Source organism: Notamacropus eugenii, chromosome 5, assembly GCF_028372415.1.
Source record: "Notamacropus eugenii isolate mMacEug1 chromosome 5, mMacEug1.pri_v2, whole genome shotgun sequence".
NCBI lineage: Eukaryota > Metazoa > Chordata > Mammalia > Diprotodontia > Macropodidae > Notamacropus > Notamacropus eugenii.
The window spans coordinates 255,065,829-255,090,603 of NC_092876.1; the positions used below are offsets into that span (position 1 = coordinate 255,065,829).

The 24,775-nt window shown below is 34.9% G+C and overlaps 1 protein-coding gene across 15 annotated transcripts in view; it reads left to right on the top strand.

Annotated features, from left to right (window-relative positions):
• The window catches only part of GULP1 (GULP PTB domain containing engulfment adaptor 1), a 383,611-nt gene that overhangs the window by 1,559 nt on the left and 357,277 nt on the right, over positions 1-24,775 (top strand). The gene's annotated exons all lie outside the window — the stretch shown is intronic.

Below are 24,775 nucleotides of genomic sequence, written 5' to 3' on the forward strand. Positions count from 1 at the left end.
GTGTGTGTGTGTGTGTGTTTCAACCAACACAACATCTCAAGCGTGAAAATTTAGGGACTAAAACATGTAAAATCATTCATGTAGGAGGCTTAGTGACAATGTGGATTAGTGACGATGTGGTGAACCTGTTCAGAAAGTTGTTTATAATTATTTTTCTTTTTTCGTTTACAATGTTACACTTTCGGAGTATAAGAGTAAAAGTTTATTGGCATCTGCGTTCTGTGAAGGGTTTTAAAATAGTCTTGCTTACTTGATACTTTTGCAGGTGATTCAAGGATACTTCCCCCTCCCATTTTTCTACCTATTTTAGAAGAATTGATGCTAGTTTCTTTTGTGTCTGTGGGACTGAAGTCTCTCTCTCTCTCTCTCTCTCTCTCTCTCTCTCTCTCTCTCTCTCTCACACACACACACACACACACACACACACACACACACACACACACACGCGCGCGTTTGCTAATCACAAATCCACCCCCAAATGGGGGACTTAAATTCATGGAAGGGGAGTAAAATGAGGAGGGGAATAATACAGGAGAAAGCTCAGTGAACCAGCCTGTGGAGGAGGTTCTTAAGAACTCATTTCCTTCTATCCTTTCTCCCAGCCCCTCCCCCCTAAAAAATAAACCCCACGAATACTCAGTCAGCTGTGGTAGAAAACCCATAAACTGAAAGAACAATAATGCTGACTCTTGCCACCACAGCCTATCCTGGAAATGAAACAGGACTGCTTGAATTGCAAACAGCTTTTCCAGGTTTTCACAGGCTGAATAGGAAAGGAAAGAGAGGAGAGCCTGGCCAGGCACAAAACATTTGACTTTATGCTTCTAGAAATATAAGCATGAGACTGGACTTGAAAAGCATTTGGGGACTTGAAAGTGCTAGGATGACTATTGAAGGTTTAATTTGTTGGTTTATGGTAGGAAAACAAGGAGGTTTCTTTTAAAGGCTTTCAGGGAGTAGGTTCTATTTTAGAGGTGACTAAAAACTTAATTTCTCTTCTTGTTAAACAGAACACAGTGTTTTTAATCAGTTACTTATGGTGAAGAATATACGTATTCCAGAAGAAGAAACTTGGACATCCATAGAACTAATATTGTTGACTATCTGCTGGTTAGAGAGCAATGTTTTGACCAGATTTGCTTGACCCATCCATCTGAAGGGTGTTTACTCCCCAAATTTGAAGAGAGAGGCGCCATGGTGGAAAAGATAGAGCCAGACTTAGAGTAAAAAAAAAAACCACTTCTTTGGACATTAGCTGTTTGATGATAATTTGTGTTCCAGGTAATTCTTTTATGATCTTTGAGTTGCTAATTTGCAACAGTGAATGGTATTTCTACTACGAAAGGAAAGAAAAATGAACAGAAGTCTGAGGACCTGGGCTTTGAGTGAAAGACTTTCCAAAGAGGTATAATTAAATAGCACTGAAAATAGTCAAATTGAGTAATCACAAGTAGGTGGGAAACAAGAGTTTTGACTAGGTATTTGAATTGTCAAATAAAAATACTTGCACCAGCAATAATGTAGGGGCAGCATTTATAGAGGAAGGAAACCAGAGTATTTGAGGCAGTAGGCACAGTAAGCTCTCCTCCAACTCTTGACCAATCAGGAACGCAGTAACTTAACCTGAATTACAAAAAGCTGTATCCAGACTTTTTCTTTTTTTGGGAAGGGGGAGAGGAGTGAAAGCATAAGGAAATATTGGGGAGAAAATGGGCAAGTAGCCTGGGTTGGCAGATGTGTTTCTGGTCTGGGAGTTAGAGGGGCTAGTTATATAGCCTTTCCTTTGATGTTGACTTTGTGAATCACTCTGGGAAAATGGCTTGCCCTTTCTGAACCTTAATTTTTCCACTTGAAAAATAGCAAAAAATGATTATCTATTGCTCTTCAAGGGTATTGTGAGTATTAATGAGGCAAAATAGCCCAGCTAGAATTTTAACCTAAGATTCCTGCGTTTTCCAACTCGTTGATAAATGTATTTGGTTCATTTCTAGCCATGGTTGTGCAGTAGTGACTTTTGAAGCTGGCAGAGTATGTTTACAAAATGTTTTCGACATCATGATTGTAGAAACATTAACTTGAATTTGGGAATATTTGTGTATTTCCTTCAATCAAGTCCTTTTTGCAAGGAGGCAAGCCAGGGTTCTCAGAGGCAATGCCATCAGTACCATAAAACCATGGCAGGCCTTAGCAGGCTTAGTTAGAACTAATTAGGGTCATCAGGAGGGGCAGACACAAGGTGATGAAGTTTTTCAGCCATGGAAACTCTTTAAGAGTAAGGTGCTTGGGGGCTGTGATTTCTGTGTATGTGTTAAGTACCCACCAGGAGGTATTCTAATGATATAACAAACTGCAAGTGCTGAAGGAGCTACAAAGTTCAGATACCACATGGTCTTTGCCTTCAAGGAGTTTATAGTAGAGGAGATAAAATGCCAACACAGATGGCTGTACAAAAGAAAAGGTTCTATGGGGTCTGCCAGTTTAGGTGAGAGGGTAAGGTTGTGGCTTTTGAATTGAATTGTGATAGATGGGATTTTAATAACAGCAAAAAACAAAACATAACAGGGAAGTATTGAAATAACTGATATTTAAATATTTATTAAAGCCTGAGCAAATTTTAATTCCCACTTGCATATAGCAATTTTAAGATTTACAAAGTGCCTTTCTCCCAGTAACTCTATGAAATAGGCAATGAGGCATAATTAGGTAAACTTTATAAATGAGGAAACTGAAGCACAGAGAGAGAATCTTAATATTTATACAAAGCCAGAAATGGAGCCCAACTCTCTTGGGACTAGTACTGTTGCCACCATACAGCTGTCTTTCATTGTCTCTCTTATTTTCCAGAAGAAAAATTAGCAAATGCATTAATTTCCGGTACAAGCTATATTCTCAAGGCTAATTGCTTGACAATGGTTAATTCCAGTTATGTCTTATAAATCTAGTTTCTTATTATGAAATACAAGGACTTTTGAACTTACTTGTGAAAGGAATGCATGCTTTCATTTTCTTATAGACATGATCAAGGTAGAAGCTGTTACTTAATCAACTGACTGGAAATGGAACTTTCAACAGAAATAATCCATAAATTTGCTCCTTGTTTTTTTCTGATAGGAGTATTACTCAGAGTTTAACTGACATTTTTATCAGTGAATCATACTTCTTTTCTTTCTTTTCTGATTAACTTCACAGTTAAGTTTACCATTCTGCCAATCCATATTCATCATACAACATTGTTGAATTTCAGGGAAAAGAGTCCTTTCACAAAAGGAGAAAAAAGAATTAATGTTAATATTGTTTCAGAACTAAAAAGTTACGTGGCACAAAGAGTTTCTCTCTGTCTCTCCCTGTCTGTTTCCGTCTCTCTTTCTCTCATATTTATTAAGCTTGTTACCTTGCTGTCCTGGGAAAGTTACTTACAGCTCTGAGTCTTACAAAATAAGAATGATGGTGCATGTGTTTCGTATATCACAAGGTTGTGAGAAAAATATTTTTATATGTTTAAAAATGCTAATTAAAGTGGGTTGTATAGGGTTTCAAGGTTTATTTTTAAACATTAGGTTGTTTTTCTAAGTAATTATTGAGTTTTGTTATACAATGTTAACATGCCTATAATGCTACTATAAAATGTAGGTACTTGACGTATAATATTTATAATTACATTGGATCTGTCGATTAAATTAGCACATGGAGACATTTTATGCTGAACTTTCAGAAATGAAAGTATAGGGTCAGGTAAGGTTAATTGTACTCCTGCAGAATTTTAAATTAAAAATGTCAGCTTTCCTTTTGACTCCATGAAGTAATTGCTATGTCATATTTAACACTGAAGTGCCCCTCATCCCAGTTGTTTAATTCTGATTATATAGCACTAGGTTCAATATCTTACATTGTAGTTAATGTTTAGGGACCTCATTCTGCTACCATCCTTAATTCTTTTAAACCTCTAAAGAGCAAATGTAGTTATTTTGTAAGAACATTTTAACAAACTTGAGTGCAGATCATGTGCCAGCTTCGTGTCTACCATCACAACTGGTCCCTAAGCGTATTTGGAGGCTAGTGGATTTAATAGCAGTCCTTAACATGCTTAAGGACTAGCAAACTTAGCTTGTTCCCATGGTAGCATGAAATATATTCATATTTGAAGAGAAAATGATAATAAACTTTGAATAAACTTTGAATTCTGCTCCAAACAGAGGGGATATGAAATTTAAAACAGTCTTCTAGTTTGGAAGTAGTCCTCTAGTTTTGTTGAAAAATAATCATCTTTATACCATAAATGTCTCTCTTAAATAGTATATTTGTTGTTTGATGATCCAATTGAATTTTTCTAGACTGTATTTTTATTTAATGGTAAAAAAGTTTTAACCATAATAATGAAGTAATAATAGTGACTGAAATTTACACAGCACTTTAAAGTCTGTGAAGAACTTTAATTACACAGGTAGTTAGCATCAGCAAAAAATTTGAACTCAGGTCTTCCTGAACTTCCATCCATCCCTGCATCCCTACTACACCAAAGACTTTAGTTAATGTACTTTAGAAGGAAGCTTTGGAGCCTTATCCCTCATACTGAATGACCATCCTCAATTAATTTGTTGGATTCCAAAAAATGTTACTATAGAAAAGTAAGTATAATGTTTCAGTTTTCTCACCATATTGGAAAATGAGCTTCAAATTTGACTTCTCCTTATTTAGTTAGTCAATAAACATTTATTAAGCACTTACTATGTGCCAGGCATGCTGCTAAGCACTGAAGATACAAAGAAAGGTCAAAGACATAAGCTACTTTATTATGCCTATGTCATAATAGTTTACATTTTATATAGCAGTTTACAAATTGATTTTTTTAAACTACCGTCTGTGACGGAAGTAGCCCAAATATTATCATCATCTTTTGGCAGATGAAGAAACCGAGGCTGGGAATTTAACACTTCAGACTCAGAAGTCTGGGAATTGTTCATCTATTTCTTGCTGAGCTAGGAGGATTCAGAAGATTGGCATTTCTTTTAGTGAGTAAGCTAGCGAGCAGCTGGGAACTGTGTTGCCATAGGCTGCATCGTGGTGCTCAGCTGCTGCTTTCCAGCAGAAAATATCTGGCATGAGGAGGGCAACACTTGTTATTTTGCATTTAGAAGATTTGAACCTACAGGTGAAGGTTATCTTGGATGCCTAGACTTGAAAGATGGCTTCAGGAAAGCTGTCCTTTTCGTGTTTACTTAGCATCTCCCAAGACAAAGTACTTTATACACATGAACCAGTGTGCCCTTTATAATATTCCTCTTGATGGAGAGTAGTTGACAAATGTTTCCAATTTAACTGCAGTTCTTGAGAAATTATTGGTATCCATACTGTATGATGATCAGGTCTTTCCATTTTAAGGAATTTCTGTACCTAGAATTCCTGAAGTTCCAAGGATACAGCATTCTCATGGTCTTGGGGTTCTTGTTCAGTCATTCTGTTGTGTCTGACTCTTCAGGACCCCGTAGACCATAGCATGGCTGATGCTGTACACGGGGTTTTCTTGGCAAAGATGATAGAGTGCTTTGCCATTTCCTTTTCTAGTGAATTGGCCAGGGTCATGTATCTGTAAATGTCTGAGGCCAAGTTTGAACTCAGGTCTTCATGACTCGAGGTCCAGCATTTTGCTGCCTGCCTGTGTCTTACCTTTCTTCAGATGTATAAATCTAAACCATGGATTGGGGAAATGAGTGACCTTTCTCCCTAAGATTAAAAAGAGTAAAAAATTGCCGTTAAAAAATTACTCTTTGTGTGTGTGTGTGTGTGTGTGTGTGTGTGTGTGTGTGTGTGTGTGTGAAGAGGGACATTGGTTGGGTGTGGGCAGCTACCCAAAGCTGGGGATGGTAGGATGTAAAAGGAATAGAAAGCATGGACACAGAAGGCTGTGACTGCCATGATACCAAGAAAAAAAAATTGCAGCAGTTGTAGCAAGAGGCAGGACAGGGCTGAGCAGAGCAGAACTCTGCAGTCTTTTTAGTTATGGTCTTGGGGTAGGTGAAGTTTATGCCTATCTGTGCCACAAACTATTTTAACATGAATTGATCTCAATGGCCTATCTAGTGCATGGGCTAAAACTTTCCACTTGCCTTCTTTTTAGAAATAAGACTTTTCCATTCTTTCTCTATCAGATTAGCCTTCACCTTTTTCTTTCCAACTTAGTCTTCAAAATATGTTCTACTGTGGAAAGGGAAAGAACAGGAGCAGACTGTTGTCTGGTGGTGGCAGCAAGATGAATTGCAGGCTTTCTGAAATGTGTAAGGATAACTATGTGTACTTAGCAAAGACTTTTGAAAGGCTTAATTCTCATTATGCCCTATAATCTCTTTTACATGTTCCTTAGGGGAACAGTTGGTGTTTCATTATAAATATAGATTCTTGGCCATTCTCATACATATTACCTATTTAGAAACATGATTCAAAACTCTCTGGGGAAATACCCAAATAACTTGCCATTCAGGAATATTTTTTAAATTGTAGATACATGGAGTTTCACTATTAATATAGCTCTACTTTTTAAATGTGTTCATTTTATTTTCATTCATATCTGATGCTTCTGTAAGCAGAAGGGGAGAACCAAATGAAGTATATGGAAAATAGCAGATACAAAGAAAAGTGCCTAAAGTACTAACATTTTATGTAGTCACTATGAAAGGAAAAACTGCCAGGAAGTTACTAGAACCCATGTGGTAAAGGGGTTGTTTACTATTTCACTTATATGAAATGGAAGATGCTATTTTAGAGCTAACAGAAATATTTAATTTTATAAATATATTTAGCACAAGTGAAGCTTGAAATATTGTTTCTATAATTTAAAGTGATGAATCTTCAGAATTTCCCTATGCAGTGAGATATTGATTAAAATGTTTTTTGAGTCTTTACAGAAATTTACAACTCTTTCCCTACCCTAGTGTTAACATAGATTAAGGTTTGCTTCCTTTCAGACTAGCTTATTAAAGTTTTAGTCTTACTTTCCTGAAATAGGAGAGTTTCTAATTAGTGATATTCATAAATAGGTTTAGTAGGACATTTATATGTTGGTGGCTCACAGGTAATAGTATAGGATTGGCAAATAGGAAATTGCTCCAAAATTTTCCATTTTTATGACCACATATATGCTTTCAGTAATCAGTTCCTCATTTTTTGGTAAAAATTATATACAGAGTAGAGTTTGGTTCTTGTTCATTTGTCAGCTTTTTGAAGAATGAATATTATCATTAAGACAAAGTCAAAAAATTATTAGCTGCTTTGTTTCTGACAGAAAGCTGTCACCCAAGTGTGGAAAATAGAATGATCCCATTGTAAGTACTTCATACTGCCATGGCAAATTTGTATCTGGCAAACTTTTTATCTCTTTCTTTGAGTTTAAGAATTCTGTAACATTCTCCAATCTTTTAATCTTATTCCATATGTTCTCTACCATTCTCTGCCATCTGGTTTCTGAATTTTTATACATAAGTTTATCTTCTTATATATTCCTATATATGTGTGAGTAGTATATACATATCCATAATACACATATACATATGTATATGCATACACATACTCACATATGTATGTATATACTCTTGCATGTTCTCTTCCTTTTGATATAGTCTTGTAGTGCCATATTGAAGTCATGGGTCCCATCTCACCAAGTCTCTATGATATGTCTTAGATCAAATTTGCTTCCCTGGGTTAAGATGGCTAGTTATATAAATGACAAGAGTAGATCATGTTAGAAATGCCAAAAAAATCTATACAAGTTTTCATCTTCTTGGTCTTCTAGTGTTGTCAAATATTTTTGCATCTCACTTAGTTGGGATCTTAATATACCCTTTTTTTGTAATAATTTATAGAGAAAAGAATGCAGGTGTAGAATGACTTACCATGTAGACTAGAAGTATCAAACATGCAGCCTACAATACTTTCAAGTGCAGTCAAACCAGATTAATATGTAACTGGGAAATATTTAACAAAATAAATTAAAATACAACAAAACAGATAATATTAAGATGTGGTTTTCTAAGTCAATATGTGATTCACAGATATCCTTATGTATGGCTTAGTGGTTCACCTCCCCCCATTTTCTATTTGTTTTACACCAGAATATGCTCTAGAATATGACATTCAGTAGTATGAGCCGTTTACTGAGATAGTATGCCTGTTTACTTGTAAATGGTCACATCGAGGTAGAACTAGATATTTAGATACTTTAATGATCTAAATGTAGATATTGCCTCCAGTGGTTCAGCTCTCAATCCCTTCATGCCTTTCCATTTTGTGTGATTCTTATCCATGCCTTTCTATAAATTCTCAAAATGGAAGATCCATCCAACTGGTTGCAAGGCTTCCTTTGACTCTTAATTCCTTATTGGCTTCCATGTAACAGGTGATATCTTTACTGTTTTCTTTCTCCCATACTTACTATATCATTGACCTACATCCTATTTTAGTTATGGATGTCTTTGATGGTATTTCTTGTGTGCAAATTATTGTTGGTCATAAGAATCAAGTCAATTAATTTATTCTAAACTTAAATACTAAAGTTTAAATACACAGTAAGGAAACAAAAAAGAAACGTTACAAACATAAATATTAAAACTTAAATGCAAAATAAGAAAAGAAAAAAGCATTGTCCTGTGCACAGTAGAGTTTAAGCAAGGATTCAAAATATACAGTGATAAATTTCCATTTCAGGAAAGCGTATATAATAAATGCTACACATTGTGTTGAGAGCTGTCCATCTTTTCTTTGCTTCCTTGTAAGTTTTCTTTTGTTCTCTGCTGTGCACTATTTAACTTTCTTCCCTTTGCCTTCCCCTCTCCTCCAAAAAGGCTACAATTAAGCATGTATATCTGTGTGTGAATACATACAGATATACATGCAAACATACACATACATGTATACACTTACATACTCATACATATACTTAGATATTTATAATCATACTCATGTAGATATATACATTTATATGCATCTATGTAAGACTGAACTATACTTGTTTACCCTCTGTTACTCTGAGGGTGAATAATATCTTCCTTCATAACCCGTCTTTTCCTGTTGTCTAAATCCACCAACTCATCATTTCCTACTCTACAGCAATATTCCAATCTTATGCTGTCTAGTTATTTTAGTCTAAAATGTTACTGATTAATATGGCTGACATAGTGTAGTTTCCCTATTTTTCCCTTTTGATTAAATCTATTTTAGCTTTAACTTTGCCATGAATTTTTATACTACCTTATATATTGATTTTATTGTTACTATCTAAATATATAAAGTCTGCTGGCTTGAGTGTGACATGGATAGACAGCTGGAATCTAGCTCATCCCTCCTTAAGAGAGAAAAAAATTCCTGCTGTGCTCAAAGGCTGGGCTGTAACTGGGTGGTTTCCTTGCCTGTTTCTAAGAATTGGAGTAGAATTGCATTTATCCATCCTATACCATATTTATTTTCTTTCTGCCTATGAAGTTTGGCACATTTGAGAGGTACCTGGAGAATTGAAAGGTTAAATGTAAAACTTGAAGGCACCTTCTTGATTCTATGGCCAATTTTCTAACCACCAAACCAGGCTGTCTCTTATACATAGTACATAGTTATTGGTTTATTCATTTAGAATACAAATCAGATTTACTCCAATGGGATTTAAGATTTCTGAGGTTTTAAAATACTAAGTTTCTGCAAACTCTACAAATTTTTTCAGAAGCAAACTTTTGTCTTTTTCAAGCTATGTTAAAAGAAGCTTAATGTCCAGAACAAGGAAAATTCTAATCCTATAATCTGCTTTGATCAAGAACACGTCTCTGTTATTGTATTCGGTTGTGGATGCCAAGTACTACAAAAGGGCATTGACAAGCTGAGGCATAGTCAGAGGGCATGGAAAACTTTACCTTTGAGAATTGATGGAAGGCACTAGGAATGTTTAGCCTGCAAAATAAAAAAAAAGTTCTTTTTTAATGTGGGAGGGGGAATTTGATGGAGATGAGAATTCAAGTATTTGAAAGAGCTGTCATTTAGGAAAGGGGTTAGATTTGTTTTGATTTGCCCTAGGGGGCAGGAGAAAGACTAGTGGATGGAATTTTGAGAGAGGGAGATTTTGATTTCCTTAAAATAAGAGGCATTCAAAAGTAGAATGAACTGGCATGGGAAATGGCGAATTTCCCTTCAGTGGATTTCTTGAAGCAAAGGTTTGAAGGCTTCCACTTGCTGGATACTTTATAGAGGGCATTCTTAGTTTGATATGGGTTGGGCTAACTGGCTTATTAGCATCTCTTCAAGTTTTTGGTGGTTATAATATTAAGGGAAAGCAAGCATTTTAAATCTTGGGATTTTTTGTGTCTAATTCATTTTGTCTGTTTAAAGCCTTAAAATGAATATATTAAGGTACAACTAATACTCCACCAATTAAAAACACACAGAAGTATATCAGAACTTAAATTTTCAGATGTCTCTTGTTCCCTTCAAAGTAATCACCTTAAGAGGACATAGTTTGGTACCAGTGGTCCTGTTTGGTGGGGAGGGGAGCACAGTTTCCATCTCAAAGTGGCATTTAGAGTATATAACCCATTTTGCTGATTATACTTGTGCGGTGACTCTAAATTCTTTAATGAATAGATTTGATTTTTGGAAGTAGAACCCAATAGAAGTAAAAAAGAAAATGGAGCCAAATCTGATTAGCAAAGTGAGTGATCCAGTTCAGTTATTCTATTTTCTTTTCTCCTCTTTTCTGTTGCCTCTTTTCTCTTTTCCTCTTCTCAGGTATATATGAACATGCTTGTATACATATGCACGTGAAGGTCTGTCTGTAAAGTAATGCTATGAATTATCTTGTGGGATTTGTAAACTTGTTTTTAAGGAGGTTTCAAAGCAGGAATTTTCAGAAAAGTTTTGAATACTGGTAAAATTATTGAAATATATGTATAGTTCTCCAGGTGATTATTTTGAATATAGCTGCTATGTGAATATGTATTCCAGTTTGTTTAAAATTACCCTACTGCTCTAACAACTCCCATTTTTCTTTTAGTTTGTCGCTATAATTTCAATTGGGTTAGGAAATTTCTGGTAAGAAAATTCTCTTTTCTAGTACAAATCAGCATCTCCCCTGCAGCTTATAGACTTAAGATTTGCCTGAAGCATTGAGAAGTTAAAGGACTTCTCAGGGTTACGTAGTATTGGTGTGTATGTATGCACATGTGAACATGTATGTAGGGAACTTGAAGTCAAGTATTCTTGACTCTAAGGATGTCTCTCTAGCTACCTAACTATGGTATCTCCCAATCCTACCTTATAAATGGAGACTAATTGAATACCTTATCATCACTGTTCATATCTGTAACCATCAACCTTGGGGGAGGAGTTCAACAGTAAATTCTGATGAAGAAAATGTGTTATAATGCTAGACGCTTAGAGTTTGATAAGAGTGATAAGAGAAGCATATAATGCACTAAAATGTATTTAAACAAATAATGGAAATGCTGTTTAGCTAATCCTCTTGTTCCTAAGTAAATGAAAAAGAGATTGAAATTTGCTCTATTAGAAATTGTATATTTTGTTTTCTTGCCATTCTTTGATCACTGTGTGTATAGATGTTTATATCTAAATATGTCTATTTCAGAGAATAACATAGAATTTTGGAGGTAGAAGGGATCTTACTGACATCTAGAATAGCTTATCTTACAAAGAATTCCCACTACAACTTACTTAATAAATGGTTATCCCATTTGGCTTTGTCATTAATTAACTACATGACCTTGAATAATTCTCAAACTTTTCAATACCTTGGTTTTTTCTCATTTGTAAAGCAAGAAGGTTTAACCAGATAATTCCTGTAGTTATTTCCAGTTTTAAACATGGACAGTTCAAAATAATGGAAATGCTGATTCCTGTCCCTCAAAAAATTCTCATGAAGACTTCTTAATGGCTGTAGACTAGCCATAGTTTCAGCCCATTTTACTTGAATGTCTAAAATGAATGGGAATCCATTACCTGTCAGGGTCACCCATTTGTTTTTTTTTTTGTTTTTTTTAACGTAAGGTTACGTAAGGTTTTAAAAAAAGTAAATCAAGCCTAAGTTTGTATCTTTGCAATTTATTGCTCCTTGTTCTGCCCTGTGGGGCCAAAGTGATTCTACTTCCCCTTCTACTGACAGTGTAATTCTTGAAGACAGTTACCATTTTCCCTTAAGTTTTATCATTTTGGGGTGAGGGGGTTAAACATCCTCACTTTTCTTTCAGTGGATTCTTTTGTGTCTTGAATTTGAGGCCTTTCACCATTCTAGTTATGTTCCTTTGGATGTTCAGAACTGAATATAATGCTTCACATATGGTTTGACCAGGACAGAGTATTTTCCTTTCTGAAAGCTGTGCCTCTCTTAATGCAGTCTAAGAGCGCAATTAGCATTTTTGGCTGCCATACCACACTCCTGACTCATAGTGAGTTTGCAGTTCACCATTCAGTACTTTAGATTCTAAAGTACTTGGTCACTTTCCTATTTGAGATAAGGAATTTTGCATCTTAAAAGGATATCCAAATATATAAAGCATGAATAATTTTTAGAGTTGTTTATATTTTGACAGAACCTATTATGAACTCCTCTAAAGCAGGGCTATTTTAATTGTCTCTATTGGAAAGCCTGACATTTCTGTGTAGAAACATAAGCTTCCTTTGAAAGAGAAAGTTGCTGTGTAGGACCACTGTGCTAGAATGTCATGGTCCTTAGCTCCAAAACGTGAGTGTATGTGAGACATCTAGGTTCTGGTGCTGATTCTCTCACTAATTAGCTGTGTCACCATAAATAGTTCACAGGCTACCAAGCTTCGTTTTGTCTTTTTGTTTTCCCCTCAACTCTTAAAAAATGAGTAGTCTGGATTGCATCATTTCAGTGATTAACATATAGCTCTAACAATGAACAATTCTAAGTATTGTAATAGATAAAAGTAATTGTTTTCATGGGCATTGCTTGATGTCTGTAGATCAGACCAATTTCTGCCCAATCTGTGGCCCCACTGTCTGTCATCATCAAGCAGACGTGTGGGTAATCCTGAATAACAGATAATAATTAGAAAATTATTTATATTTTGCTTATGAATGTTATCAGTATGTCTTACATCCTGAGACTTTTATTCAAATGAAATAATGAAGCCACACTGCTGAGGGCCCAGTTTAGAAGATGTTGGGAATTTGACCAACCTCTTTTGCCTCCACCTTCCGTGTCTCATCTTTTCCCTAATATGTCCTACTATATGATATAAAGAGAGAGCATAGTATCTTAGATTGATATGAAGCCAGAATAGAAATGTATTATTTCAAATGTTCACTTAAGTGGGGAGGCTGATATCTTTATTTTTTAAAGGATTCCCCTTTAGGCAGCATGCAAAGTGAAGAAAACCAGGAAGGCAACAAAATAGGTAATAGTCAATGACAAACTATAAAGTAGTTCAAGAAAAGGAGAACAGGAATTGAAGTCAGAAGTCCTGAGTTCAACCTAGGTTTGAATCCCTGTCCTTCCACAAAGCACCTGTCTGATCTTAGGCACTTACATGCTTTCTCTAGAGAGTTTCTTCATCTGTTAAATGGAATGGTTTGAATATCTCTCAGGTCCATTACAAAACTAAAAGATGATGCTAAGTCTTCATGGGTAATAAGATAGAAATGTTTTAGTACAGTATTATATTCTGGATAATTTAATATAAATATACTGAGTTAAGTGAAGATAAAATTCCAGTTTTCAAGGACTTTAATCTTGGTGAAAAAACATCTAGACAGTATTATAGCTGCATGCCAGAAAACAAGTAATTTTGTCAACTGAGGTATATGTGTTTTCACTTTGTTTTTATGTTTTTTTTTCTTTTTTTACATGATTTCTTTTGCATTCATATTGTGGCATTTGTGGTGACAGATGAAAGTATGTAGGGATGAAAGTGAGCAGGATGACAGAGTTAAAATACAATAGCAGTGGGGACTGGAACTGAGGAACTGGGTTAAAAGACTGTCAGTAAGATGATATGGTGGCCCAGTTTAGCTCTTACCCTTTTTTCCTATTCCTGGTGCAGTGTCTCCTGAATAAGCAGGGATCAGCACTTTGGAGGTCACGTGAGGATATGATATAGATGTACAGACTTTTTTCTGGTTACCCTTTCTGGAGGGATGTTTAATAGGGCATTCTTGAAGATGATTCCCATCAGTGATTGGTGAGATTATCTTAATAAGGCCAATAATGCAAAGAAAGAGAAGTTCCCTATTGTGAAAAGAGTCTCCATCTAAAGATATGTGTTTCAGTCTTCCTAAGTAATGGTATAATCATAGATTCTTAGAGCTGGAAGGAGCCCTATACATCATCTAGATGGTGTGGGTGCCTGTGGTCTGTACTTTACAATCACCCTTTCCTATTTTGGGGGCTGGTGCATGGCTTCTTGAGAGCAGCTTTGATCTTTGCTCCCATATCTCTATGGATAGTAGATACGAATATAGCAGTTTATATTGAAGTCACTGGATGTATGTTAGAGATAGAATTAATAAATATGTGGATCCCAATAGAAAGTGTCACTAGGGATGGAATGTTTACAAAGGACTACTGACTTTGAAAACTCATGATGACATGAGCAAACAGAATTATCCCCAACACCCACATGAACTGGATAAGGGAGGACATGGGCCACATCATTTACCCTGTCTCCTCTCCTCCAAAAAAAGACTTTGGCAAACAATATATTTTTAATTTTTTTCCTTTATTTCAATTTTTTTTGAGAGGCATTCAAAAACATTGATTAACTACTCTTATATTTGGCATTTGGGGTAGGTGGTGGGTGCTGGCAGTTACTTTCTTTTTTTAAACATTTTAGAAAAAAAGATATCTAATGAAACAATATAGTAACTAAATAGTATATTAAAAGTAGTTGATATAAAATATCTCCCTAAAATCCATCTGCACAAGGTTTTGGCAGAAAATCTTGAAGTTAAAACATCTTTTATTTTTTTGGCTTCTGTCTGTCATGCTTGGTTTTGATATTACCTGGGACCTTTTGTGTTTCCTTTCATTTCTTTCCACATAGAACGAGCTCATACTTTAATTCATGAAGGCCAGGATATTTTTTTAATTGTTAAAGCCAAGCAGCTAGTTGAACTGATTGATGTTAAGGTCTGAATGGTTGTTTTTTTGTTTTTGCTGATTAGGTTAAAATAATCAAACTTTGGGTCGATTCAGGACTTGAACTGGAAGTAACAGGAACCTTCTGGACAGTGACACTGTAAGAGACTGTGAAAGGAATGGTTGGTATAATCTTAATATACCTCAGACAACAGAAGAGTTTGGGGATAAGCTAAGGAAAGTCATATAGTGTGAGACTATCAGGAAATTTACAAAAGGGATGAGGCACTGCTTAGAAACAAAATCCTGGTGACATAATTACCATTGCTTCTGCTAGAGAAGTAAAGAGGAGGTATCTCATGATGAAAGCAGATTTTAAAAGGACTTCTACATAAACTGCACAAGAAATGACTAAAGAGTAATATATGTGTGTTAAGATACTAGAAGATTAGTATTGGAAAGAATAATGCCAAGCAGAACTAAGAGTTGTGATAATCAAGCAACAAGTCTTTATTAAGGACCTACTTTGTGCTGACACAGATAAATGGTAAAGTCAATGAAAAGTACTTTTTAGCTATTTCAGGAGCAAAAGGAAGATCAAATAAATGATGTTATCTTTATTTTGAATGAGCAGATATTATACAATGCAAAGAAGATAAAACTACCTTGCTGCCATTCTGTTATGTTTTCTCTACCAAAGGATGTCATCAGGAACATGTAGAAACACATGAAGATGGGATGGGATGGTCATGTGGAAAAAGTGAACAGGAAGAAATGAAGAGTCCAAATTCTCCATTGGTATGATGATTTCAGTATCAGAAGAACTCTAAAGATCCCTCCCCTCTACCTCATGGCATTGGGTGGACACTCTGGAGCAAATTAATGGAAGGACAGGGATGAGTCATAAAGGATGGGTCATTGTGGATGGACTTTAATCAGTATCACTGAAGGAGACTTCTAAATTAATGATATCATGGTTCTACTTCAGTATTTTCTCTACCCAAAAGAATCTTTTCAAGTTGGGAAGCATAGTATAAAAAAATCAATAGGAAATTGATACCTCAGTTAAGTGAGGCAACGGTAAGAGAGAACTTAATTTGAATTTATTTAGGACAGCTACCTGGCCCAGATTTACTGTGTCCCAGGATCCTAAAAGCTCAAATGGCTGTGATTGCTGAATATCTCTTTGTGATCTTTGAGGTGATTAAAGAGACAGATTCTTGGAGATGGATGAATGTTCTGACTTCTAAGAAAATAAAAGGGGGGAATGGGAAGTCAGATACTTCATACTAATGTCAGACCAAGTAAGCTTGACATTAATTGGTGGTGAAGTTCTTTGTGGAAAGAATAGTTTGTGAATAGAGGAAGAGTCCGCATGGGGACTCAGAATATTTCATAATTGGAAAAGGAATCTAACTTGATGTTTAGCTGAACATGAATCTTCCCTAAATATTCCTGGCAAATGGTCATCTGGCTTCTGGTTGATCCTTCTAGAACTTGAGACAGTGCATCTTGAGGCAGCCCCATTCCACTTTTATACAGCTCTAATCATTAGAATTATTTTTTCCTTTCATAAAGCCTAAATTTTCTTATTTCAATTTATACCTCTTACTCTAGTTCTTCTTTGAGGAAAGACAGAAAATGCTTAATTTTTCAAATGAGAACTTTTCAAAGATAGGAAGCCAGCTGCCATATTTCCCTACCTAAGTGATATGTCTTCTGTAGGTGAAACATCTCTTTTTATTGAGCTTATTCATACATTGCATGGTCTCCTGTTTTCTCACCACCTTAGGCATCCTCTTCTAGATAATTCTGCAATTTATCAATGCCTCTCCTAAAATATGGCACTTAAAACAGTGCATGTTATTTTATTCACCATTCTCCCTTGTAATGAATTCTGGCTGCTAATGCAATGTAAGATTATGTTAACTTTTTCTGTTCAGTTCTACAGTTAACTTCTGAGTTTGCTGCTCATTGTAACCCACAGATATTTTTCATATAAACTGTTATTGACCATACCTGTTATGTGTGATCCTAGTGTAGTTTATTTTTGACCATAGTGTAGGATGTTTCAGTGTACTGTACTCATTTAGAGGAATTTATAGGAAACTGTCATTCAGCTCATTATTAAATAGAGGTTAAGGGACTGAGCATTTCCATGAGGATGAAGGGAAAATGTGAACTAAATTATTTTCAAGAAATTGTGCAATGTTTTCAATGATCTAGGTCTACTTTTCAGCTGAACATTTTAAAAGAAACTTTTAAAAATAAATATTCTTTCAGTAGTACTGTAAAAAGGCTTTGAAAAATAGAATACCATAGACTTTTATGGTAAAGCTTATGGATTACTAAAAGGATAACGGGGAGCTAGTGTGCTTGTGTGTGTGTGTGTGTGTGTGTGTGTGTATGTGTATGTGTGTAGGCTCTAGCATATTACTGTGGTTGATTTGCATGCAGGTAGAAATTGTAAAAGTTACCATCCAGAAGGCACATGATAAGAAAAAGAGAAGAGACAACCTGAGTACTATATTTCTTCCCAGGCAACAATACCTAGAGGAAAGGTTCTGCTGTATCAAGCACATGGCCCATGGAAGATTTATGGGACGACATGGACAAGATTCACATAGAGAATCACAGAATTACAGTGTTTACAGGGACCTCAACAGCCAAGTTCACCTCCCAAAATCCTCTCTACAAGACATCTGAGCAGACATCCAGCTGTTGCTTGAACAACTGCCTCCTGAGGCAGCCCATTCTGGTTTTGGATGACTCTAATTGTTAAAAAGAAAAGAAGGGTGTGTGTGTGTGTGTGTGTGTGTGTGTGTGTGTTTGTTTCAGCCAACTAATTTAAATGTGTCTCTTTCTAACTTCTACCCATTTCTCCTTTTTCTTTCCTCTAAACATAACAAATCTTATGTCTTCCACAAGATAGCCTTCAAAGTATTTCATTACAGTTATCACATACCCCTTAAGTATTCTTTTTCAAGCTAAACATCATCATTTTTTTAAAAAAAAATCATAGTATCATAGATTTAGAACAATAAGGGACTACTTATGCCTTTATACAAATCATGAATAAAATGATAATAAATAGGACCAAACCTAGATCTCTGGGGTACCCCACTACAGATCTCCTAAGCTGTCTCAGAATGTTTCAATGACTAGTGTTTGAATTTGGTGTCTCAGTCAGTTCTGAATTTATCTAATTGTAAAATACCCTAAAGCCTCTTTTCTGTTAGTTCAGACAGTTAAAAATTGAACAATCTGAACAATTAATTAATTAATTCTGGTGCCAAGATGACAGAGCGAGGAAGGAATTCTCTGGAGCCTTCCCAAATTCCCCTCCAAACAACTAGAAAGCTGCCTCAGAATTGATCTAGGAGCAAGGAAGCAGCTCACCAGCCAGCAGGAAAGATCTGTCTCATTGGGGTAAGAGGGAATGAAGTCCAAGAGCAGCAGCAGCAGCTAGCCTCACAGGAGGGGGCCCAGCCTGTAGAATCCACCAGGGAAGCTTCATATCTCTAATTGCTTACATCAGTAAAACAGAGAAAAAGCAGAAGAATGATGTGAGCATACAAAAAAAAAAAAACAGAAAAAGAACAAATTAAAAATTCCCAGTTAAATAATAAATTGGAAATCCTGAAAATCAAAGGAAAAATTAATAAAATTAAAAGTAAGAAAACCATTTAATAAAATTAGAAACTAGTTTTTATGAAAAAAAACCCAAGAAAATAAACTATTGATTAATTTGATTTTTAAAAAGAAAAGAAGAAAACAATTACTAGTATCAGAAATGAAAGGGATGAATTCACCATCAGTGAATATGGGAAATTAAGACAGTTGTTAGGACCTATTTTGTCTAATTATATGCCAATGAACTTGACAATCTAAATAAAATAGATGAATATTTACAAAATGTAAATTATCAGATTAACAGAAGAAAAAATAGAATACTTAAAAAAAGAAATTGAACAAGCCATCAATGAACTTCCTAAGAAAAAATTCCTGGGACCAGATGGACTCACAAGGGAATTCTACCGAACATTTAAAGTACAACCAATCCCAATACTATATAAACTATTTGGAAAATAATCCTACCAAATTTCTTTCATGACACACATATGGTGTTGATTTTTTGTTTGTGTTCATCCTTCGTTGCTGAAGAAGACCATGTCATCAGAGAAATGATGAGATAACTTGCACTTAACTTTGTTTTGAGTGAGGGAGTGCTGTGCAGGTCACCAGCCTCACCTCCTCTACAGCCATCTGAATCCAGTGCCCAGATATTCATCAGGATTACTGGAGATGACCCAGGATGAGGCAATTGGGGTTAAGTGACTTGCCCAAGGTCACACAGCTAGTGAGTGTCAAGTGTCTGAGGTGAGATTTGAACTCAGGTCCTCTTGACTCCTGCACTGGTGCTCTATCCACTGCACCACATAGCTGCCCCTATGGTGTTGATACCCAAATCAAGAAGAACCAAAACAGAGAAAGAAAACTATAGCTTAGTTTTCTTAATATTGATGCAAAAATTTTAATTAAAATATTAGGAAATAGATTACAGCAGTATACACTGTGACCAGAAATTTATACCAGGAATGCAGGGCTGGTTCAATATTGGGAAAAGCATCAGCATAATTGACCATATCAATAATAAAATCAACTGAAATTATATGATTATCTCAGTGAATGCAGAAAAAGCCTTTGATAAAATATAGTACCCATTCCTATTAAAAGCACTAGAGAGCATAGGAATAAAGGGAGCTTCCCTTAAAATGATAAGAGTTATCTAAAACCACCAGCATGCATTATCTGTAATGGGGATAAGCTAGAAGACTTCCCAGTACAATCAGGGTGAAGCAAAGATGCTCATCATCACCTCTGTTATTTAATATTGTATTAGAAATGTTAGCTCTAGCAATAAGAGAAAAAAAAGAAATTATAGGAATTAGAATGGGCAATGAGGAAAAAAACTCAGTCTTTGTTGGTGATGAGATGTTATACTTAGAACATCCTAGAGCATCAACCAGAAACCTACTTGAAATTGTTAATAATTTCAGCAGAGTTGCAGAATACAAAATAAACCCATACAAATCATAAGCAGTTCTATATATTACCAACCAAATCCAGCAGGAAGAGATGGAAAAAGAAATTCCATTTAAAGTAACTGCAGATAGTATAAAATATTTGGGAGTCTACCTGCCAAGACAAAGCCAAGAACTACATGAACATAACTATAAAGCATTTTTTCAAATAAATAGAGTCTGATCTAAACAATTGGAAAAATATTAATTGCTCATGAATAGGCTGAGCTAATATAATAAAAACGGTAATTCTGCTTAAATTTATTTATTGAGTGCCATACTAATCAAAAAATGAAAAACTTTTATAGAGATAGAAAAAATAATGTTCATCTGGAAGAACAGAAGTTCAAGGATATCGAGGAAATCTATGGGAAAAAATTCGAAAGGTGGTCTAGCCGTATCATATCTCAAACTGTATGATAGAGTGGTACTTATTAAAACAATCTGGCACTGGCTAAGAAATAGAGTGGTGGATGAGTGAGAAAGATTAGGTATAAATAATGTTATAGTAAATAACTATGGTAATCTAGTATATGATAAATCCAAAGATCTAGGCTTTGGAACAAAATCTCATTATTTGACAAAAACTGCTGGGAAAACAGGAAGACAATGTGGTAGAAACAAGGTATAGATCAGCATCTCATATTGTATATATACCAAGATAAGGTCAAAAAGGGTACATGATTTACACATAAAGGGTAACACCTTAAACAAATGGAGAGAGCATGGAATAGTTTATCTGTCAGATCTATGGATGAGGGAATAATTTAGGACCAACAAATATATTGAAAGCATTACAAAGTATAAAAGATCATTTTGAATGTATAAAATTAAAAAATGTTTGCACAAATAAAACCAATGCAACCAAATTATAAGGAAAGCAGAAAACTGGGGGGAAATTTTTGCAACAGATGTCTCTGATAAAGATCTCTTTTCTCAAATATATAGAGAACTGATTCAAATTTATAAAAATACAAGTCATTCCCCAGCTGATAAATGGTCAAAGGATATGAGCAGACAGTTTTCAGACAAAGAAATCAAAGCTATCTATAGTCATATAAAAAAGTGTTCGAAATCACTATTGATTAGAGAAATGCAGATTAAAAAATTCTGGGATATCACCTTTTAATGGTAATTTAAATATCAAAGCAGCTAATATGACAAAAAAAGAAAATGTTGGATGTTGAAGGGGATGTGGGAAAACTGGGACATTGATGTACTGCTGGTGGAGTTATGAACTGATTCAACCATTCTGGAGAGCAATTTGGAACTTTTCCCTAAGGGCTATAAAACTGTTCATACTCTTTGATCCAACAGCACCACTGCTAGGTCTGTTTCCCAAAGACATTCAAGAAGAGAAAAGCACATAATTGTAGAAAAATACTTACAGCAGCTCGTTCTGTGGTGGCTAAGAATTAGAAATCAAAGGGAAGGCCATCAATTGGGGAATGGCTAAATAAAGCTGTGGTATATGATTATAATGGAATATTATAAGGCTACTAGAAATGACAAGCAGGATGATTTCATAAAAACTTGAACTTTACATCAACTGATACGTAGTGAAGTGAACAGAACCAGGAGAACATTGTATACAATAACAGCAATATTGTTCGATAAAGAACTGTGAATGACTTAGCTTTTCTCTGCATTATACTGATCTAAGACAATCCCAAAGGGCTAATGATGAAGCATGTTATCCACTTCCAGAGGAAGAACTGATACTGACTTAATACCAGACTGAAGCATGCTATTTTTCACTTTCTTTCCTTTTTTTATTCAAGTCTTGTAAAAAATGACTAATATGGAAATGTTTTACATAATTGCACATGTATAACCTATATCTAATTGCTGTCTCAGGGAGGGAGGGATATAATTTAGAACTCAAAACTATAAATAAAAATGTTAAAAAATTTGGGAAAAAAGTGTTTTAATTCTCTTTGGTGTGCTGCAATATAAAATAATTATTCTTTTGTTCATTTTGATTATAAACCACTCAAATTCTGAGACTGGATTTTCTATTTCTTTTGTGTTTCTTCCAGAGACTCTAAAGTTTTTTAATGACTGAAAAAAATTCCATTCCTATAGAATTCAGGGCCTGAAGAACCCTTTAAATATAAACTTTGCTTAAGGATTCTATTTTTCTCATTATCACTTTTTATTGAATTTCACTAAAATTGTTTTCTCTTAATTAAATTTAGCCTAGGAACTAATCTACGATCTTGCAAACTTCTAGCACCATTAGAAATAAAAGGGAAGTGATTTGGTGGAGTAGACTTAATTCTAGCAACCAACATTAAGTGCAGATTAAATTCAAATATACCATTGTGAACATTCCTCTCTTAACCTGGGAAGCACATTAACATACTGTTTTCAACTTTGACTCTTATTTTTATATGAAAATACATCAAATATGATTTTCCAGAAAAAAAAAAAGAAAAAAAACTTTTGGGAAAGGCTGCAAATCCCCCAAAAAACAACAAATCAGCCAAAAAAATTGCCTGATTAATTCTCAGTGGACTTCCAACCAGATAAAACTGGTCTGTTCTTCTTCATACACAAACTTCTCATCTCCTGTGTCTGCTCAGGCTATTGTCCATGTCTCAAGTATTCTTGTGCTTTACCTGTACTTTACCTGTCCTTCCTGGAGTCCATAGTTTTTTTCCTTCATGTGTCAGATCAAGCACTTCCTACCCCATGCGTTTTCTGATTCCTCTCAATTGTTAATGCTCTCTCCCTGTGCTTTGTGTATATTTGTCTATCTATATGTGTTATTCCTTCATTCAAATATATTCCTGGAAGTAGACCTTTCAGAATTTGGAGCCGAGGGTACAAAGACAAAAATCAAATAGTCCCTTGTTGCCCTTGGGGAATTTGATAAGATGCAAGATGTGCATAGATAAATAAATGTAAAGAGAGGGAGAGAATATTGGCAATAAATATTGAAGTGAATACATGCAACCTAGCATGTATCTAGACTAAATATATATATTGGCTTTTAAACTATTCCATGAAACCACATTTGATAACATTAAGATTTTATTTCTTTGGTGCTAAGGTTTATATGTATATTTTACTAATTGAATCATTTTCCATAATTTTACATGGTTCAATTAAAACATTTTGTACAAAATTTACATGGTTATTGATGTGAATCAAAACTTTGAGACATGCCACCAATGAATCAATTAACGTGAATAATTATGTTAAAAAACCAGGAGAACATTGGGACTTAATGAAGTAGCTTTTCTCATATTGCTGGGAAGATTAATTTTTCTTAAAGCCCTCTTTTAGAATATCTAAAATACTTCTCTCAGCAATAAAAAAATACTTTGTATTGCGCAGAGCTCTAGAGCTGGAAGAGACCTCATGCCAATTAGCCTCACCCTTTCATTTTATAGATTTACAGTTCAGGTCCAGAAAAGTCACAAAGGGAGTTAATACTCACTCATAGCCAAGTAAAATTTGATGCCCAGCCAAATTGTGTTGTTAATAGAGTGAGGTGAAGGGATCACTGGACCTAGAATCAGGAGAAACCTGGGTTTGAATGCTATTTCTGACACATAAAAAAAGTTAGGATAAATGTTTAAGATATGAAACTCATTGATGAATTGTAATCAGAGAGCGCTCAAATCTTTTGTGACCCATATTGTTTTATTTTAAACTTCCTTTTAAATGTTTCTAGAATAGAATTCCTTTTTTCAGTTGTGACTTTTCATTCTATTATGCTGATTAATGTGCCATTTTCCATTTCTAAAACATGGTGATAACCCTTTGTTGTATCTGTGATCACCATGAGTGCCCTCATGGCAGCTTAGGCATAGCTTAGGTTCCAGCTCCATTGTCTGTCTCCTGTTCAGGGTTATTACTATTGTTTTTACTCTTAAGAAGATGCTAGAACTACCTTGAGTCATGTCATGTAGACTGTTTCAAAAATGTTCTAATTTAGAGGTTATCTTGGGGGGACAGTTTAGACTGGATGTCTTGCACGTCAGAGAGAATATTTTGAGTGTAAAAATATAATGACCTTTGATCACTCAGGCATGTCACGTGTACCATATTATTCTAGTCAACATAATCTGTGGCTGATAATAAGTGTGCTCTTGAAGCTAAGCTTTATACCCCCCCATCTAGCTCCTGACAGTCTTCTTAATTCTCAAGTTTTTTTAATCATCAAAGTCTGAGTCCTTTTGTTTTATACTGAGTAAATTAAAATGTCCTTTTTATACTTTTTGTGGTTTTTCTTTTGTTTTATGGATTGTGTTATCTGTTATAGATTCATAATGTGGGACCTTTTAAAAGTAAGATCTTTTTATTAAAATGTATTCATTGCAAATTCCAAAATCTGAATATCCTTATACACCAAAATTGCTCACTTTATGATATCATTTATAGTTTATGAAAATTAAAGGATAACTTTTGTAGAAGTCCCATAGGATTATTTTATAATATGCAAATTTAGGATGTATATGAATTTAATTCTCTTTTTACAAAAACTAGGATATGGCAATAAAGCAATCTCATTGTGTGTAATTTGCACTGACTTATACAGCACTTTTGATTTAGTTTAATCATTGGTCTTGAGGCAGGAAGAACTGAGAGGAGGGGTATC